Here is a 14088-nt window from a genome sequence, read left to right on the forward strand (position 1 = left end):
ACTTTTAAGAACTCTCAACACTTGGGTTTTGTTGGCCAGGTGGAAGGCAAAGGCCTGGGTGCAGGGGTGGGTAGGGTGGAGGAAGGAAGTCCTGTCTGCAAAAGAGGCTGGGGACTTTGGTCTTTCCTGGGAAACCAAATATGGGGTGAATATTGGGGATTACAAGTAGGCCCTTGCCGCAGTCTGGCTGGGCACAAAATCACGAGCCACTCACAGCCTTGTAGATTCAAACAGCAATTCTTTATTCCCAAACTCTCACTGGCACTCTACACGCATGTTCTGGGAAAAATCCACCCTCCACCAGGCTCTGCATACCAAATACCCTCTGAATCCCACTGAGGCAGGGGGATATGCCCCATTCCCAGCAGGGTCCACCCTAAACCCGGATCCACCCTAATCCCTGAGCAAGGTCACCTTTCAAATCAAAACTCTCAAACATTCGTGCAATGTCACTGCAAATGACCTGGGTCCAAGGCAAGCTCATTTCCACAATGGAGAGTCCTCCCTCTAAGCAATGTTGGGTAGGCTGACAAGGAAATTGCCATGCATCATTCCTACTTGGCTATGGCTCTCAACAGCCCCTAATCTTCATCATGTGGATTAGGTCCCAACTTCCTTAAGACTCCTATAGCAAAGAATTAAAACCAAGAACCAATAAATGGGATGGAATCAAACTAAAAACTTTTTTTCTCAGCAAAAGAAATAATCTGTGAGGTGAACAGAAAGCCTACATCCTGGGAGCAAATCTTTACCCCTCACACATCAGATATAAAGAACTCAAAAAGCTAAGGGCCAAAAAAAAAAATAACCCAGTCAACAAATAGACCTGAACAGCCACTTCTCAGAAGAGGATATACAATCAATCAGCAAATATATGAAAAAATGCTCATCATCTCTAGCAATCAGAGAAATGCAAATCCAAACTACTGTAAGATATCATCTCACTCCAGTCAGAATGGCAGCTATTATGAAGACAATAAATGTTGGCGAGGATGTGGGGGAAAAGGTACACTCATACATTACTGGTGGGACTGCAGATTGGTGCAGCAAATATGGAAAGTAGTACGGAGATTCCTTGGAAGACTGGGAATGGAACCACCATTTGACCCAGCTATCCCACTCCTCGGACTATACCCAAAGGTCTTAACAGCATACTACAGGGACACAGCCACATCAATGTTTATAGCAGCACAATTCACCAGAGGTAAACTGTAGAGCCAACCTAGATGCCCTTCAGTGGATGAATGGATAAAAAAAAATGTGGCATATATCCACAATGGAATATTACTCAGCAATAAAAGAGAATAAAACCATGGCATTTGCGGGTAAATGGATGGCGTTGAAGAGGATAATGCTAAGTGAAGTTAGCTAATCCCAAAAGAACAAATGCCGAATGTTTTCTCTGATATAAGGAGGCTGACTCATAGTGGGGTAGGGAGGGGGAACATGGGAGGAATAGATGAACTCTAGATAGGGCAGAGGAGGGGGGCAGGGAGGAGGCAGGGGATTAGCAAGGATGGTGGAATGTGATGGACATCATCATCCAAAGTACATGTAGGAAGACTCCAATTGGGTGTCAACCTACTTCATATACTAGCAGAAATATGAAAATTTGTGGTATATAGGTAATAAGAATTGTAATGCAAAAAGAAAGTACATGTAAAAAAAAAAAATTGGGGATTACAGGGGGTAGCACCCGCCTGTGATCCTAGCAATATGGGAGACTGAAGAAGGAGAATCACAAGTTCAAGGCCAGCCTTGGCAATTTAGTGAGAACTTCTCTCAAAAAATAGAAGTGGGATGCAGCTCAGTGGTAGAGCAGAAGAGCACCCTTGGGTTCAGTCCCCAGTACAAAAGTAAATAAAATTGAGGATTATGCTACTAATAGGAGAAGAGGTGTTGGTTGGCAACCAGAAGATTCTACCCCCAAAGCCAAATGTACAAGGCTGTGATGGGGATCTGCAGACATTACCCTCCCTCAGGTCCCTCTCGGGCAGGCTCTGCTCTGGGACAGCGAGGAGTGATGGCCGTGGTTCTTGGGAGTTTGGCTCAGTCCACAAAGGGAAGGAATCTCTTCTAGCAGGTTCTTTTGAGGTGGCCTGAGCACCCTATGGGCAAGGTGAGGTCAGGAGCTGGAAGAGAGTGTCCCTGTGTCAGGGTGGCCTCGGCCTCTGTCCCCTCCAGGGTTCCCAACTTCAAGGTGCTGACCTTCCTTTGGCTGCGCGGGTGGGTGCTCTGGCTCACCCAGGTTGCTGCCTGCTTGGAGAGGGCTGACCAATAGGCGGTCCGGGAGCCCGCTTCCTAGGAGCCCTCAGATGATACAGGCTGCTCGCAGCCTTGGTCCCAGCCCTGCTCACCCTCCCTGCCTCTGGGCCACCGCCTCCAAGAAGCCTTCCCTGTCCCTATGATAAAATGGGAACAAGGCTGTTCTCCCTGTGCCCTGGACATCATGGGCATCAGCATGCCCATGTATAGCAAGAGAGAGGCTTTGCAAGGGGAGGGCTGCTGTCACTGGATTGCTAAAAGCCCTTCTCTGCACCAGAGAAGCAGATTGAGCCTTTGTTTGCTGACTGTCCTGATAACTGACAAAGGGGCTCCATAAATATTTAATAAATGACTTGTCCTCATTGCCGCCTTGAGTTGGCTCTAGGTTTTTGCCGCAGTCTGGCTGGGCACAATTCAGGAGCCACTTGTCAAAAGAAACTAACTTTATTTTCAGAACCACACACGCCAAACAAAACAGCTCCTCAGGAAAAAACCCTCAGAGCCCAACTGCCACCACCGGCTTCCCACAAGCCTCTCACCCACACAAGCCTCACCACCTCCCACAATCCTCCTCCTCTTGAGGCCGATTGGCTGGGTCGTGTGGGCGGAGCCAAAGAAGTCCCCCAATGAGCAGCTCCGTGGTCTGAAAGGGCAGGGAAACAGCCCAATGAGCATCACCGCAGAGGAGCTAATCAGCTAGATGTTGCTGGGGCCGCTGTGAGCCAATCATCAGCTGGCAGTGTGAAAGGGCAGGGAAACAGCCCAATGAGCATCTCCAATGAGCATCACCACAGAGGAGCCAGTCAGCTAGATGTTGCTGGGGCCGCCGTGAGCCAATCATCAGCCAGCAGCTGGAAGTTTGCTGGGGCCCCTTCGGCTGTGGCTCTCAACATCTCCCCCACTCTGTTTAAACAACAAGCATGTGGCTTAGGGACCATGCCTGCCTTAGGTTGTCCAATACTACATATGGTTCTTACCCATCATCGGATGAGCTGACCTCAAGGCGTCAGCCTCCTGTCTTAGGTTGGTACCATTGTAATTGGATCTTACCCGTCACTGACTACCGGTCCAGTATACAGCCACACCTGTGGAGAGGTACCAGCGGGGGGGTGAGGTTCTTTGCCTCACCTCTGTTGGCCCCCAAATTTTAGCTGAACGATCATGACAAGCAGAAGGGAGGAAGATACACCAAGCCAATTGACGGCTCCTTTTGGAAAATTTGTACCACCAATGACATCATCAGCAAAAATACCCCAACACTACCACAAGTCGCTGCACCAACAGATAGTTCACAATGCATACAAGTGACACATAGTCTAGGCAAGTTCTGCAAGCAGTTCAGTGATGGCTATTGCAGAAGCTGTAGATTGGTTTTATCTTTGTCTTCACCGGCACAGGGATAAAGATAGGAATTCTGGCAATAATGGCTAAAGAAAAAATTATGTAACATTCCAGAAGGCACTAAAAGAAAACAATTTTCTTAACAATTTACATTGTCTTCAAGAGAATTATTAAATATAATGAAAAGGAAAGGTGAAAGTAAACAAACAGATCTGTTAACCTCCTTTTTTATTCACATATTAAAACAATCCTTAACAGTTGTTTACCCAATTTAAATTAAACCATTTAAATCACGTGAATAAAAAAAATATTTGGGGCTGGGGATGTGGCTCAAGCGGTAGCGCGCTCACCTGGCATGCGGGCGGCCTGGGTTCGATCCTCAGCACCACATACCAACAAAGATGTTGTGTCTGCCAAGAACTAAAAAATAAATATTAAAAAAAATTAAAAAAAAATTTGGATCAATTTTTTCATGAGCACTCATCATATATGATATATGGACATACGTACATTCAAACATATAACACAAAACACAATTGTGCACACATAATATAATACATACAACACATAACATAATAGTAAAGGCCTTATAACTTTTTACAGGTGAAATCTCCATTGCAATGTTTAAAAACTCTATAGTCAGAAAATAGAACTGATCAGCAAAACATTAACCTAGGTCTGTATGAGCTCAAAAAACAAAATAGAACTTCATGATATGGGAAAGGGCAATAATAAAATAGATATTGAAAAAAGCATCCTGGTTCTGTCGCAGATGTAAGGATAGCCAAATTGGAGTTTTGGATATCAGCTGTTATGGATTTGAGCCAAATCATCTTCTTTTTGGTCTGTAGAAATCGCTTTAGTTAATCTCTCTGGAATCCAAATGGGCTGCTGTTCTCCCTGTGGAAACACACAAACAGGCTCCTGACTCCAGACAATCACTGGGTCAGGACTTTAGTTAGTCTCTCCAGAAGACAAATTGGCTGCTGTTCTTCCTGTGGAAACACACAAGCAGACTCCCGATTCCAGACAATTACTGGGTCAGGACCTTTCCATTGTCCTGTTAGAATATCTTTCCAAAGTACCTTGGGCTTATGTACATTTTTTGGACACATATGCACTAAGTCCTGATAAATCCAAATTTAAAAAGTTTAGAGTAAAAAGGGTTATTTTAAGTTTATCTTTGGGGAATATATACCCCTTCCTAATTCCGTCTTTTTGCTTTAATAAGTACATTTTAATAGTTTGATGAGCTCTTTCAACTATGCCTTGTCCCTGTGGATTGTATGGGATTCCTGTTATATGAGTAATGCCAAATGACGAGCAAAATTGTTTAAAAGAGGTAGAAGTATAACCAGGGGCATTATCTGTTTTTAACTGTTTTGGAACGCCCACAGTGGCAAAATTTTGTAAGAAATGAGCTATAACATCTTTAGTTTTTTCTCCAGCATGAAGGGAGCCCATCAAAAATCCAGAAGAAGTATCAACTGTAACATGCAAATATTTTAATTTTCCAAATTCTGGCAAGTGTGTGATGTCCATCTGCCAAATATGGTTAGGTATCAGTCCTCTAGGATTGATTCCAAGATTAACTTGTGGTAAAAAGGTCACACAATTTTGACATTGTTTTATTATTTGTCTAGCTTGTTCCTTAGTTATTTTAAAATGCTTTTGTAAAGTATTAGCATTGACATGGAACCTTTTATGAAAATTTATAGCTTCTTCTAGTGTAGAGAAAATATGTATGTCATGTGTAGTTTTATCTGCTAAATCATTGCCCAAACTAAGGGCTCCAGGCAATCCTGTATGTGCCCTGATATGTCCTATAAAGAATGGATATTTTATGTCCCAGATTAGACTTTGTATAGTGGAAAACAAAGAGAAAACAGTAGAAGAAGGGGAAATCCTACCAGCATCTTCAAGGGATACTATAGCATTAACTATATACTGACTATCGGAAAATAAATTAAATATAGAATCTTTAAACATCACAAAAGCTTGTAATACTGCATTAAGCTCTACCTTTTGAGCTGATTGTTTGGGTACTAAAAATGTAAAAGTTTGATCAGGTGTAACTATTGCTGCTGTACCATTATTTGACCCATCAGTGAATATATTTGGAGCATTCATGATAGGTGTTTTCCTTGTCATTTTTGGAAAAATTACAGGATGCGATGACCAAAAAGACAATAAAGGATTAGATGGTAAGTGGTTATCAAATGAAACATTAGATTTGCACATGATTATTGCCCAAGTATTTAACTCAGTAGCTAATTCATCAATTTGATTCATAGTATATGGAGTAATAATTTTATTGGGTGAAATTCCAAACACTCCCTTTGCTGCTTTTATTCCTTTGAGTATTAATTGTCCTACAGCCTCAGGATACTTAGTAAGAATAGTGTTAGGAGAATAAGATAAATGTATCCATAATAATGGACCTTCTTGCCAAAATACTCCTGTAGGAATATTTTTTGTCGGTCGTACAATAAATAATAAAGGCAAACTTATATCAATTCTATCCAAATGCATATTTTCCATATATGTTTCAATGATTTTTAATGCCTTTCTTGCTTCAGGCATTAACATTCAGGGTGAATTTTGATCTGATGGACCTTTTAGGATATCAAATAAAGGTCCCAACTCTCCTGTTGGTATACCTAGATAAGGCCTTATCCAATTTATGTATCCTAATAACTTTTTTTTTAATTGTTGGTCTAATAACTTTTTTTTTTTGAGTGGCTTGTTGTAATGGCCAATGTTTTGGCCATTCTTCATGAGAGATGATGCTAAGGTCTGCACCTGTATCCAGTAGCCCATTAAATTCATGTCCTTGAATATTTAGTTTTAGCATGGGGCGAGAATCTAAATTTAAAGAAAGCATAGCCCAATCTACACCTGTGGAGCCTAATCCCTTGGAACCTCTTTCTACAGCACGACTGGAAAATTTATCATGTAGGCTTGGTATTATTAGTAACTGTGCTATTCTATCTCCTGGTGAAATTACTGATATACCCTTTGGAGAACTGGCTATAATTTTTATTTCACCTTCATAATCGGGATCAATTACCCCAGGACTTATCATAAGTCCTTTTAGAGTAGAAGAGCTGCGTCCCAATAATAAGCCTACTGTTCCTTTGGGAAGAGGTCCTTTTACTCCTGTGGGAATGATTTGAACTCCCATCTCTGGAGTTAGTACTGATCTGGCGGAGGCGCAGATGTCCAACCCTGCGCTCCCTCTGGTTTGTCTGATGAGGGATCTGATGGACAATGTGTCCTGGGCACTACCCTGATGGGGTTGCTGGGTTCCTCCAGTGCTCCGTATATTTGTGGTTTTGGGCCCCGGAGCATTGGGCCCTCTGTCCATTTTTTGGCAATGGAGCCCAGTGCCTTTCTCTACGATATTGTGGATAAACACCTGGTCCTTGTTCATTTTTTGATAATGGAGTACCCTCTATGGTGGTTTGAGAACGGCATTCATTAGCCCAATGTCTCCCTCTACGGCATCGTGGGCAAATACCCGGTATTCTACTCCTTTGATACCTAGTTTTGTTAAACCCTCCTCCTATGGGGCAATTCCTTTTAAAATGTCCTGTTTGTTGAGAATTGTAGCATGTTCTTGGCCTGGCATCTAAAGCCTGTTTTACTGAAGCTGCCACAATCTGCCCTTGTTCATTAATGTCTCTGGCATCTAAAGCCTGTTTTACTGCAGCTGCCATGACTTGCTCTTGTTCATTAATGTCTCTACATAATTTAATATATGTGTTTAAATCTTCCTGTTTCCATGGTCTAATGATATCTCTGCACCAACGATTCGCTTGGTCATAAGCCAGTTGTTTTATTAATGGCATTGCTTGTTCTGTATTCCCCAAAACTCTGGTAGCTGTTTGAATAAGCCTATCTACAAATTCAGCGTAAGGTTCATTTGCTCCTTGTATTACCTTAGATAATTGACCTTGTAAACCTCCATGTCCTTGTAAAGTCTTCCATGCCCTAATCGCCTCTACAGCAATTTGTGAGTATATGCCAGGATCATATGCAATTTGTTGCTGCTGATCTTCATAAGGTCCCTTTCCTAACAACATATCTAGATTTCTCTGAGGATAACCAGCTGCTGCATTTTGCCTAGCTGTCTCCTTGCAAAATTCCTCATTGGCAACCTTCCATAACAGGTATTGACCTCCATTTAGCACAGCTTTACACATATTAGCCCAATCTGCTGGCGTCATGTTCAAGTTGTTAATGGATTCGACCAAGCTTACAGTGAAGGGTGCTTGAGGACCATAGGTTGATACAGCCTCTTTTAGCTGCTTCACTGTTTTGAAATTTAAGGCATGGTAAATTCGCTGCCCTCCTACCTCAAATACAGGGCATGTTAATACTTGAGATCCTGTCTCAGGATCCCAACTATCAACTGCGGGGGTTGGGAGCCTCCCAGCATATGGAGGTGGTGCTGTTGATTGGACACTTATGCCCTCTGGTGATAGAATGGTGTTAGTAGCAGTCTCCTGTAGAGGTGGTGCTGTTGGTTGGACACTTACGCCCTCTGATAGAAAGGTGTTAGTAGCAGTCTCCTGTTGTAACTTTTCCCCTGATGGCTTTTTCTGCTCTAAACTTCCTTCCTCTGTCTGACTAGCTCGAGAGACCTTCTCTTTTACTTGAATCTTTTCCTCTGTCTGACTAGCTCGAGAGACCTTCTCTTTTACTTGAATCTTTTCCTCTGTCTGACTAACTTGAGAGACCTTCTCTTTTACTTGAATCTTTTCCTCTGTCTGACTAACTTGAGAGATCTTCTCTTTTACTTGAATCAATATGTCTTCTCCTTCCTCTACCATTGTCTGAATTGAAGGCTTTGGACTAAGCAAACCAGATACAAATGTCCACAATGGCAATGTGCCAACTGGCAGAGTCCCTGGGTTGTTTTTTTCTATTCTTTTTAAATCTTCACCATGATGGTTCCATTGTGATATATTTAACAACTCCTTAAAAAGCCATGGGCTACATTTTTGTATTGTATCAACGTATGCCCTGACTGTTCTTGATTTTACTGAGATGCCTCCTTCCTCTAACAATTTACTTAACAGTCTTTCGGTTTGTTTTTTACTAATTTCTGATCCCGTATTTCTACTATAATACAACCCAACAAGATGATGCCAAACAAAACCGAGACAGCATGAAATAAAAATGGAACCACACAAAATCATTATATCAGCCTTTCTATCCTCTTTTTTTTTAAAGAGAGAGTGAGAGAGGAGAGAGAGAGAGAGAGAGAGAGAGAGAGAGAGAATTTTTTAATATTTATTTTTTAGTTCTCGGCGGACACAACATCTTTGTTGGTATGTGGTGCTGAGGATCAAACCCGGGCCGCACGCATGCCAGGCGAGCGTGCTACCGCTTGAGCCACATCCCCAGCCCCTTTCTATCCTCTTGAAATATCCATCCGTCCTTTCTCCCTATCTGTTCCTCAGATGCAAATAGTTTTTCCTCAGATGTGAGCGGTTTTTCTTCCATCTCACTCATCTCCAGGGACAGGCAACTTAAAACAAAAATGAAGCAAAACAAAAGAGGAATCTTATAATGGCTACCCATCCTCTAGCCCTGCCCTCAGGGGCGAGCAGTTTACTTATCCTCAGTCACTCCCCGTACGGGCCACCAAATGCCGCAGTCTGGCTGGGCACAATTCAGGAGCCACTTGTCAAAAGAAACTAACTTTATTTTTAGAACCACACACGCCAAACAAAACAGCTCCTCAGGAAAAAACCCTCAGAGCCCAACTGCCACCACCGGCTTCCCACAAGCCTCTCACCCCCACACAAACCTCACCACCTCCCACAATCCTCCTGTTCTTGAGGCCGATTGGCTGGGTTGCGTGGGCGGAGCCAAAGAAGTCCCCCAATGAGCAGCTCCGTGGTCTGAAAGGGCAGGGAAACAGCCCAGTGAGCATCACCGCAGAGGAGCCAATCAGCTAGATGTTGCTGGGGCCGCTGTGAGCCAATCATCAGCTGGCAGTGTGAAAGGGCGGGGAAACAGCCCAATGAGCATCTCCAATGAGCATCACCACAGAGGAGCCAGTCAGCTAGATGTTGCTGGGGCCGCTGTGAGCCAATCATCAGCCGGCAGCTGGAAGTTTGCTGGCAGATGGAAGTTTTCTGGGGCCCCTTCGGCTGTGGCTCTCAACAGGTTTTGCTTGCGGGTGGGGGCAGAGAGCCGCAGCCACACCCTGTGCTTCAAACTCAACCCAAGCAACCTAGGCTCAGAGGAGGCAAGTCCCATTCTTCAAGATCACCAGCCAGGAAGCGCGAGGGGGAGATGAGCACTTCCTGAGGGGGGTCTCTCTAGCCTCTGCTGCTTGGAGTAAGAGGGACCAGGCAGGAAGCTTGTGGCCCTTGTTAAGTGGGTGTGTTTTACCCAGTTCCATGCTGGGCCAGGATGACCCGTTCAGAATTCCGTTTCTCTCACTGATCAGGAGGCCCCTCACCTTGGAAGGAGACACATTTTATTCTTATCTCCTCTCCCCTATACCCTCCATGGCCTAGCATGTTCCAGTCACAGGTGAAGGTCTGATGAATCAGCAAATGAAGATGATCTGTGGTGACTCACAGGGGTGTTAGGCCTGGCTCTGCCACTTACTAACCGTGTGATACTGGCAAGTTAGTTAACTTCTCTGATCTTCAGTGGCTGTGGAATGGGGACCTTAGCACTTAGTCCTTCAGGTGAATATTGGCTGGAAGCCATCCATAACCCATATGTGAATTGAGCCATGTGCATGGACTAAAGCAATCTGGAAGCCATTAGGAGGAAAGCCTGGTGTTGGGAACCCCCAGTAGCAACCTGCTGGTTTGAGAACGCCCGGTTCATGTGGCTTCCTACCCAGCTCCACCGCAAGTTCAGCACAGCATCAGAGATGGGGTGACCTGCTGGAGCCACACAACCTCTTGGAGGTGGGTGTGGCTTGCCAAAATGCCAATCAACCTGTTTACTGCAAGACCCTGCCACATGGAGAAGCAAGCACCAAGCCCCACCCTTCCTCCCACCGAAACCTTGTCCAGATGCTCCTCTTCTTATATCTAATATCTGGTTCCATCTCTATTTCTTACTAATTATTTCCGACTTTTATGCCCAGGTGGCTCACACCTCCTGATCAGGAACCTACTTTGGAGGGGTGCTGGTCACCCTGCAATAACTATTGAGGTACAATTGATTTTGGATAGTGGGATTGAATCCACTAAGCCACATCCCCAAACCCCCTTTTTATTTATTTATTTATTTATTTATTAAAGAGAGAGTGAGAGAGGAGAGAGAGAGAGAGAGAGAGAGAGAGAGAGAGAGAGAGAGAATTTTTTTAACATTTATTTTTAGTTCTCGGCGGACACAACATCTTTGTTGGTATGTGGTGCTGAGGATCGAACCCGGGCCGCACGCATGCAAGGCGAGCGCGCTACCACTTGAGCCACATCCCCAGCCCCCAAACCCCCTTTTTAAATATTTGTTTTAGTTGTAGATGGACACAATACCTTTATTTTATGTTTTCATTTTTATGTGGTGCCGAGGATCGAACCCAGTGCCTCACACATGCTAGGCAAGCACTCTAGCGCTGAGCCATAGTCCAGGACCCCCTACCCATTTTTTACTATTTTATTTAGAGACCAGGTCTCCCTGAGTTGCTTATGTCCTCACTAAATTGATGAGGCTGGCTTTGACCTCAATATCCTCCTGCCTAAGCCTCCCAAGCCACTGGGATTACAAGCATACACCACCACACCCAGCCAGAGATTATTTTTAAAAGGTAGAAAGGAGACAAAAGAAAGAAAAAGGACATTATATCTCTAATCCGAAGGATTTGTGCCAAAGTTCGTACCTTTTATCCCCAAGCTAGTTCTCTCTCCCAGGCCTGTCACTCCCACATTTCTGGAAAATCTACAAATCTTCACGATGGTCTTTTACTTGTGTATTTATTCCTGTACTGAGGATTGAACCAGGGGTGCTTTGTCACTGAACTACATTCCCAGCCCTTTATTTTTAAGTTGTGAGACAGGATCTCACTAAGTTGATGAATCTGGCTTTGAACTTGTAAGTAGCTGGGATTGTAGATGTGAAGTCACTGGGAATTTATTCACTTTTGAAAATTTCCCTGTGCACTATTAATTATCCACAGATATAGGTATTTTTGGAATAGATTGAGAAAAAAGAGAAACAAAACTTGCTATTGGGGCACTTTCCCAGTGCTATCTATTGATCAGATAGTGGAGAAGATGCCAACCTAAGAGTCCTGAAAGTGCCGGACTGCCACCAACAGTCTTGTCATCACCAGGCTGATGTCCCCATGAATCTTCCCACCACACCCCTCACCAGGTTTCCTTTAAAAGAAGAGCCTAAGATCCCAAAAGCACACATTGCTCTCCCCACACACATTCCCAAATTCTCTGTTGAACATGAATTCCTTGCTTTCCTAAGTAACTTTCTGTACCTTCATATCTGACACTCGACAACTCTTTTCAGTCACTATGTCAAGGACAACATCCTGCGTTGAGGTCCCCTTCTCCAGGACCTCCTTGGACTCCCTTGGTAGGTGACACTGTCTTCTTGACTGTCAGGGCATGGTGCAGGAGCCTGCGTGCAGACAGTACAGATCAAAGGTCAGCGTCAAAGTGGGGAGGGCCTGAGCTCCAGTTGGTGGAAATGTGGAGTGGAGGTTGAAGCCTTCCTGCAGGGATGTTTGGTGGTCCCCGAGGCCACAAATGCAATGCTGTGTTAGTTCTGTGCATCTGTTTGGTATTTACTGGGTGCCTATTCTGATACACTTCAGGTTTTTTTTTTTGTGAGTGTGTGTGTGTTTTTTTTTTTTTTTTTTGGTTTGTTTGTTTGTTTTGTTAGACGAGGGATGGGGGGTGGAGGAGGTGCTACCAGGGATTGAACTCAGGGGCACTCAACCACTGAGCCACATTCCCAACCCTATTTTGCATTTTATTTAGAGACAGGAGGGTCTCACTGAGTTGCTTAGCGCCTTGCTTTTGCTGAAGCTGGCTTTGAACTCGCGATCCTCCTGCCTCAGCCTCCCGAGCCACGTGCAAACTGTTTGTTTTCATTCTCATAGGTACTATTACATATCCTGTTCCAAAAACAGGCGCAGAGGTGAAGTCTCGGCTAAAGCCGGCTTAGGGCACTGTGGCCTGAATAAACCAAAGAGAAGATCCACCGTGCCAGCTTCGTGGGTCCCCTGGGAACCGCACCTGGGAGCGGGTGCTGCTGCCCAGGCGGAACGTGCCGAGTCCCGCGCTCCGAGGCAGCGGGGCACCGCCCGCCTCCGCCCCGCCCCTCGTCTTCGGCTGGTCCAATCCCACGGCCTTCATGTAAATGAGGCTCTGAGAGTGAGCCTACCACCGCCCAGCAGCGTTTTGATTCATTGTTAAAATGTATGATTCATTGTTAAAATGTAAAGGCCGTGACCCTGGTACTCGCACCCCGCAGCCCCAGTGCGTGGAAACCCGAGCCCAGGTGAGCGTCGAGCGAGTGGTGGAAAAAGGGCGGCTGGGGAGGGGAAGGTGGCTGAGAGATGCGGGAGGAACTGGCTGCCGGCATGGATGGAGAGAGGTCCAGGGGTCCATTCTCCGGGTGGGGCAGGCGTGGCCACTTACGGTTTTCGTTGTTAAATCTAAAGTGCATCTTAGAGAAAGATTCTGCCAACTGATTGAGGGTAGGGGAGAACGGAGCAGCTGGGGGCACGTGGAATAGAGCCCCCCACCCCGCCCCCAGGGAAATGAATGGCGTTCTCCGTCCAAGGCGGTACTCCTTTATGTGGACCAACCGGGAAAGAACCGCCCAGGTGGTGCGGAGCATCTGTCCACCGTCGGCCACTGGGAGCGTGGCGGGGAGATGACTGCCCCGTGAAGATGCCACGGGAGGGCTAGTGGGTGCCCCACCCTGTCCCCTCTGCGATCCTCTCTCCTGGGGAGGAGATGGCGCCTTCCCCTGCTGCCCCCGTGGAGACATGAAATTCCACAGCTCTCAGCTGAGACTGACAACAAAGGCCTGATCCCTTGGGAGCTTTGGAGGAAAGTCACCAGGTCCGGTAAGTATGGGGTGGCAGGGGGAGCCTTAAGGTGTTTGTGTGTTTGGAGTCAGATGTCGCCCCTGCCGTCCTGGTCTCCTTACCGGTGGGGAGGGCTTCTTCCAATCCCTCTCCTGACCCAGCTTTGTTTCCAGAGGCTGAACATTGGAGCCCTGGGCTCAGGTCAAAGCATCAGGGTTTCTTTCCCATAAGCTCTGTCACAAACTTGCTGTGTAATCTTAGGCTGTTTACTTTTGTTTAAGACTTAGTCCTCAACCCTAAAATTACCTGGGTAGCCTTTCGCCTCTCCTTGTGTTTCCCAAGTGAACTGTGTAAGCTGTCAGTGTGACCCTAGGGCCCCTCGATTCCACCTCCAAGAGAGTGGGGCGCACACTGACCTGGATTTGAATTCCACTCAGCCACAGCACCTTGCC

This window comes from Spermophilus citellus, assembly GCF_964194105.1.
Source record: "Spermophilus citellus genome assembly, chromosome: 10".
In the NCBI taxonomy this organism is placed as follows: Eukaryota; Metazoa; Chordata; class Mammalia; order Rodentia; family Sciuridae; genus Spermophilus; species Spermophilus citellus.